Source organism: Dioscorea cayenensis, chromosome 5, assembly GCF_009730915.1.
Source record: "Dioscorea cayenensis subsp. rotundata cultivar TDr96_F1 chromosome 5, TDr96_F1_v2_PseudoChromosome.rev07_lg8_w22 25.fasta, whole genome shotgun sequence".
Lineage (NCBI taxonomy): Eukaryota > Viridiplantae > Streptophyta > Magnoliopsida > Dioscoreales > Dioscoreaceae > Dioscorea > Dioscorea cayenensis.
The window spans coordinates 10,094,345-10,101,842 of NC_052475.1; the positions used below are offsets into that span (position 1 = coordinate 10,094,345).

Consider the following 7,498-nt stretch of genomic DNA (forward strand, 5'->3'; position numbering starts at 1 on the left):
GAAAACACCTACACTTAGACACTTATCAACGCACACGCATGCTCATGCAAAATCCACATGGGCACGTGGGGGCACGTGACAGACGCGGTCTAAGGCCTATAAATAGCCGTTTTGCCCTATTCTTTCTCATCTTTTTGTGCGCCTCTTGAGGGGTGAGAGCGGCTAGGGGTTTGAAGAGGAGGTCTTCTACGGCGTTGGAGACACTTCATCCCCAACTTTGATCGATTCCTCCTCCGTCATAGCATCAAAGGAAGCCACCGGTGAACCTAGCTTCGGAGTGGGTCCTTCAAGGCGTCGAAAACTCTCCATCAAGGCCATCGGTTCATATATAAGGGCGGGTTTATTTCTATGGTTTTTAATGTACTTTCATTCATTGATGGTGTGTTTTTGTATGTTGCTCCATGGAGAGCTAAAACCCTAGAGGGTATTTGGGCTTGTCAACCCTAGGATTCTCCTCTTTTTGTGGATTTGCTTAGTGTTTCTATTTAATCCGAGTTTGATTAAGTTTTTAATCTTGATTGTCTAATGCTTGCTTGCCTTATTGATCTTACGGTTATTTGGTTTGCATGATTTGTTACCTTGGTGAGAGAGAGGTCTCCATTAGGGTTAGAATCTCAAGATTGAAGAGGGTTGAGAGGGCGAGTCATGAGATAGTGAGCCTCCCCTTTCCCCTCCGATTGGTGTATTCTATCTCTGTTCCCTATGATCTATGCAACCATATTTGGTGTGAGGCGTGAGATTGACAGATTTCTTCACTGGGACCTTGTAGGGGGTTAGGATCCTTCGCCGGGAATTAGGGTTGGATCAATCTTTAGAAATTGGATACACCTCTTGGATTCCTTAGAGTGCTTTGCAATCATATGTGGTGTGAGGTGTTGAGATTGAGCGATTTCTCCACTGGGACCTCGTAGGGGACTAGTATTGATGATCGGGAGGCCGTATCCGATTATTTTTGGATTTCCACGACTTAACTTACTCTTCAAAGAAACACTTTGCTTATCCGGTACCTAATACAGAATCCTAGGGTGGAGCATTGCCCGAATACCCCACTTTTTACTTGATTGAGATCTCCATCCATTTATCCCTTGCATATTCGTCTCCGAGTATTCATTTCTTTTGCACATTAAATCATCACACCTTTCCATTTATCATTAGGCTAGAAAGCATAGATGAAGTTAGTACTAGTAGGCATGTTCCCTGTGGATTTGATTACCCGACTCACCGGGTATTTTATTACTCGACACCCATGCACTCTGCGGTTTACACGCATAGTTGGACGTGTCACACGCCCCTGTGTCTTCTTAGGATAAAATCTCTAAGTCTCGGCGAGGAAGACACTGCGCGTGCGAGAAGTACCCACAGGCGGAGTCCATGCCCCTGTGTCCTCTCGGGATAAGTTCTCAGTGAAGACGCATGATGGTGTGGAAATTCCACACAACCATGTGTTTTCTCTGGATGACATAGAAAAACTATAGGCTCTGCAGAACATGTCTAAACATGTATACACACTCAGAGCCTACCTTGCATAGTAACATATACTAAGGAAAAAAACACGAGGAAACTCGCTCAAATGACCAACAAGTTCACCAAACACATTTAAACACACGATAACACAAAATAATCCACAGGAAAATCATAGTAGAAGCATCTATAAATCAAGACACCAACACTAAAAGCCTTATTCATCCAAACACTAAACTAAATACCAGAAAACTAGTAAAGAAGTTAGATTGCCTCCCGAGAGGCGCTTGTTTAACGTCACTTAGCTTGACGTATCTTGCCTTACCTCACGGGGGCTCGTAAATGAAGCTTTTCCTCTTGCCCATGACTTGGAAGCATGATGAACATAGTCTTTTGAAGATAGAGGGAGAGTTGTCGAGCTTGTTACCAACCAAAGGTTTGTCACCCTTATTCTATTCTTGCACATCCCCAATAGCCTTGTGGCATTTCTTGTAGCATCTTCTTGCTCATTTCATCTTTTAGAGCAGCTTCTTCATGATCCCCGGGGTATGTTGTATCTTCTCCTCTAAACCAAGCATCATCACGTCTTTAGTATCCATCTCTTGGTCTAGTAACCCCTTGTATGGGTCCGGATTCAACATTTTCTGCACATATTCATCAATTAGTTCATCGGTAGTGTCAAGAAAATAAAGAGAATCATCAAAGTCAAGAGAATGTCACATGGCTTCGGAGAGGCGGTAGGTTAACTTGTTGTCACCAACCCTCAATGTCAACTCCCCACCATCCATGTCGATAAGTGCCTTAGAAGTGGGCAAGATTGGCCTCCTAATATCAAAGGAACAGCTGCATCCTCATCAACATCCAACAATACGAACTCTATAGGAAAAATGTACTTGTCAATCTTGACAAGCATGTGTTCAATGATATCCCTCGAATACCTCACCATTCGGCCCACCAATTATAATGTCTTCTGAGTGGTCCTAGGCTCTCCCAAGCCTAGCTTCTGAAAGAATAAGTATGGCATAACGTTGATACTAGGCCCTGAATCTTCTAATACCATTTCTTCAACCAAATTGGCAATGTTCCACGGGATGATGAAGCTTTTGGGGTCTTTCTACTTATTCGGCATATTCTTTTGCAACACCGTTGAACAAGAGGCATCAAGAATCACCGATGTAATCTCTTCCAATTTCTTCTTATTGGTGAAAAGATCTTTCAAGAACTTAGCATAGCGAGGCATTTCAGACAACGCCTCCACAAAAAAAATGTTGATGTGCAATTGCTTGAATAGACCAAAGAACTTCTTATATTGCTCATCATTTTGGTCGTTCTTCAATCTTGAAGGATAAGGGATTTTTGGCTTGTATGGTGGAGCTACCACCTCCTTCTCTTTGTTGGCTCACTCCTCAACCTCCATCACCTCGGGTGCTTCAACATTGGTCTTCTTACTTGGAAGCCTAACCTTGACCACATGACCACTTCTCAAAGTAATCACCTTCACATGTTCTTATGGATTAGCCTTGGTGTTACTCTGCAAGCTTCCTTGTGGTCTCTCTAATAGAAACTTCGTAATTTGCCCCTCTTGATTCTCTAAATTGTGCAGGAAAGCAGTGTGGTTACCAAGTGTAGCCTCGACTGATTAAAACTGTGTATCCAATGACAAGGTCCACTTGCGTATATCCCGCAAGTGCACTGGTTTGTCAAAGTAATAATCCCGAGTGAGCGAGGTCAAATCCACAGGGAGTAGGGAGTAAAGACACTTAATTCGATTCTTAGCTATGTGGAGTATCAACAATGATAAGTGTGGTAATGATTCAATTCTCAGAAAATTAAATGCAACAAGTAAGAGAGCAAAAAGTAAGGAGAAGGTAAGGCAATCAATAAAGATGGGGTACTCGGGATGATGCTTCACCTAGGATAATCGCTTCAAGTGCAAGAACTCTCTATTATGCTTCCTAATCAATGCAATGGTGACTCGTGGAAATCCTTAAATACATAGTCCCAATTCTAAGGTCAACTATGCCTAACTCTATACATGTCCCGGAGGAGAAATCGAACAATCTCAACACCTGCACTCGCATAGAGTTGCAATGAGCTCTAGGGATTCCAAGTGATAAATCTCTTCCTAGATTTAGAGCTAACCCTTTGGTCCAGGCTGAAGGTCCCTAGCCACAATTAAGCCCTACATACTAAGATCACCTCAATGCTTCACTCCATTGCACGCACAACTAGGCTCCCAGCGGAGGTTCATCCCTTAGACCATTCACTCTATTATGGACGCAAAGAACTCGAGGAATGGAGGTAGAATCTATCACGTCGGAGGGAAAAGTGGGCGCTCCTCTACCTCTCGACTCACCCTCTCAACCCTCCCCAACCTAGCTTTGTCTAACGCTCGTGGTGTGTCACTCACTCACAAGGTTACCAACAAGAACTCTCAACCGTAGTATCACTCTAGGGGAAATATTCATACAATCAAGCATTCAAGGTTGGAACACACAATAAACATCAATTTATTGAAAGCATAATAAAGAAGTTCAATGAAGCAAATACATCCGAGGGTTCACAATCACCCAAGTACCCACTAAGGGTTTAGCTCTCCATGGAGCTATGTACAATCAAAGAAATTGAATGTAAAAGCAATGAATCCATAAAAGAAACCCCCACGATGGTCGTGTCGATGGTCTTGTGGAAAGTCCTCTACTGTCGTCCAAGGATTCCTTCAGTCCGGGTATAGGATACGCCTCGATCGAAGCTCCCCTACCAACCTTTTTCCTAATATAATCACGATGTTGGAGCCGTAGAACCTCTCCAAAAACCTTGGCCAATACCCCTCGAAACCCTAGTGAAAGCCCTCTCAAGTTGGGGAAAAAGATGGATAAAAAGAATACCAAAAATTGGGGCTATATCGGCTTTTAAATAGGGCTAGAATCGGGCGACTCCACGGGCGTGTACGGTACACGCCCCCATGAGGAATTTCCACACGGCCATGTGGATTCTCTGAAACTGTCATTTTCGGCCGGTTGTGAGCATGAACAGCTACGATGAACATGCTACAGTACTATGTCAAAAATACTCCCGAATCCACTTTTCATCGAGGTGACATAAACGGGCACACGTTTATGCCGTGGATCGCTTTGCTTCTTCAATGATGGATAAGTTGATGGAGATCTTGTTCTATGTGCATAAGTCGGAATGCTTGAGTGTCATCGCCCTTGTGCCCTCCAAAATGCTTGTGCAAAACTCAAATATGGGGAGGTTGGCACACACTCTAACATCTCGCACCCGACTTATATCTTCGCGTTTTAACCTTAGCAAGATTTCCTCCAAAATCGGTGCATTGTGATCCACATTGGCTTCTTTCCTTTATAATTGGTTTCACAACCCTACCGTATAAAAAGTAACATAAAAACACACATATTAATGTAAAAACCCGAGAAAGGTAATGCTCAACATAAGGAAAGAATGCTTCGGATTCATATCACACAAGCACTTATCATCCAACGATTGCACAAATCTAGTCAAGGCTTTCTCTAAGTCGGTCATCCGATTCTCCAAGCCTGACACTCTATTCTCCAGCTTCGGTGCTTGTTGTTGTTGAAAACCCAGTGATGCCAAGGCCTTTTTGTTGCCCTTTGGTTACTCCATGAGAAATTGGGGTGGTTTCACCACCCTTGGTTATAGTTGTTGCTATAAGGATTGCCTTGTACTCTTCCTGAATTGCCCACAAAGTCTACTTGTTTAGTCGGGGCTGAAGTAGTAATCAAAATAGGATAATCAGTCGGCATATGTTAACCCCCACAACCATCACAACTCATGATAGCGGCCAACCCTCGGTGAAGTCGAAGTATCCAATTTCTTACTTATTGCCTCTACTTGGGCTGCCAAAGATGTAACCGCATCGATCTCATGGAGTCCGCCACTTTCTTCTTTCCCCTTGCATTCCATTGGTAACTATTCATGGCCATTTCTTCTACCAATTGTCGGGCTTCATCAGGAGTCTTGCTCCGCATTGTACCTCCTACAGTGGCATCTAAAAGTTGCCTTCTACTTGGATTCAACCCATTATAAAACATTTGAATGATCATTTATTCAGGAAATCCGTGTCATGGACATTTTCGCAAGAGATCCTTGAATCGCTCCCATGTGTCAAACAAAGATTCAAGCTCCATCTGAACAAACGGCGATATCTCATTATGAAGCTTTGCTAACTTTCCCATGGGGAAGTATCTTGAGAGGAAAGCTTCGACCATCTCAATCTAAGCCATGATGGATGCTTTTGGCAAGGAATGAAGCCACTACTTAGCTCTTCCTTTGAGAGAGAATGGGAAAGCCCTCAATCTTATAGTGTCATCCAAAACTCTATTGATCTTCAACATGTCACAAGCTTTCAAGAAGTTTTTGATTGTTTGGATTCTCATCTGCCAAACCATTGAACTGAGCTAACTGCTAAATCATTTAGATGAATGATGGCTTTAGCTAGAAATTTGGAGCTCAAATTGGGGGTCGCACAATACTAGATTGTGTGCCCAAAACTGAGGGTTTGGCATAGTCGGAAAGTGTTCTTTGTTGTTCATTATGCTCTGCCATATTGTCTGTCTCTTCAACTTCGATTTCAGCTTGATTGGACGTTCTTACACAGGTTCTTTACACCTTCTTCTGAGTGTATATTCGAGTTCAGGATCACCTTCAATGAATTTTGAAGGGTTCCCATGAGTCATAACCTAGAGTTGCACTAAAAGATAGAATACAAATCAGAATGATGATAGAATAAGGAGATGTGAAATTGAGTGAATGAATGAATAACTAAGATAGCAAAGTGCAAAGTATCTCTAAACGCTTACTCCCCAGCAATGGTGCCAAAAACATGACACACCCTTGCCTGTGACTCGCAAGTAATAAATCCACAGGCTTTGTAGAACTAATAAATGCCAGGTGAGTGGGTATCGTATCCACTAGGAGTAGGTAATAAAAACACCAAGATTGCTACTTAACCAAGCGAAGATAAAATAAAAGAAATAAGAAACAAAGACACAAATAAGTGAGAGGAAAGACAATCGATAAGAAGTGGGCTACTCAGATATTGTTACACCTAGGATTATCGCTTCAAGTGTAAAACCAGCTATTATGCTTACTAACTAATATTCAATAAGTCATGGACATCCTAAGATACATGGTCCCAAACCTAAGGTCAAGCGTGACTAACTCTACACTATGCCCTGGCAGAGAAATCGATCAGTCTCAACACCTCACACTGTGCAAAGTTGCAAGATGCTCTAGTAATTCCAAGTGATAAACCCTATTCTTATATGTAGACCTAACCCTTTGGTCCAGGCGAAAGGCCCTAGTCACAATTAAGCCCCTGATACTAAAGTTCACTTCAACGATTCACTTTATCGCTAGCGCTACTAAGCCCCTGTGGAGTTCACCCTTTAGCACTTCACTCTATTGTGACCGCAAAGAACTCTAGGAAATGGAGGTAGGATAAATCACATCAGAAGGAAAAGGGTATGCTCCGCTACCTCTCGACTCACCCTCTCGACCATCTCCAATCCAGCTTTGTCTAACCCTCGTTGTGTGTCACTCACTCACAACGATTACCAATATGAACTCTCAAACCTAGTGTCACTGTAAGAGAGAAATCATTCAACAAGAATTCAAGATTGGAACATAATTAAAACATCAATTAAGAAAAGCATAATAAAAGGTTAATGAAACAAATACATCCTAGGATTCACAAATCCAAGTACCCACTAATGGTTTAACTTTTCATGGAGCAAGATACAATCAATAGTAAAATCGAAAGTAAAAACAAGTAATCCATAAGAAAACCCCATCGGTAGTCATGTCGATGGTATTGTGAAGTAGCCTCGTCCTCTCCAAAGGTCCCCTCATCAAGCCTAGGGCACACTTCACCGAATCGGTACAGATTGAAGCTCTCCCAATAGCTATCTTCCAAGAGAAATGCGGTGTCAAAGCCGTATAACCACTTGCCAATCCATATCTAAACCCAGGCTGCAAGCCTCTCAAAAGTTGAAGA

The 7,498-nt window shown here is 42.5% G+C and overlaps 1 non-coding gene across 1 annotated transcript; it reads left to right on the top strand.

Annotated features, from left to right (window-relative positions):
- Positions 1-5,556: 5,556 nt before the first annotated feature.
- Positions 5,557-5,663, top strand: LOC120262610. The gene has a single exon (XR_005536874.1). It is a non-coding gene; the product is annotated as a small nucleolar RNA R71 (small nucleolar RNA).
- Positions 5,664-7,498: the final 1,835 nt, after the last annotated feature.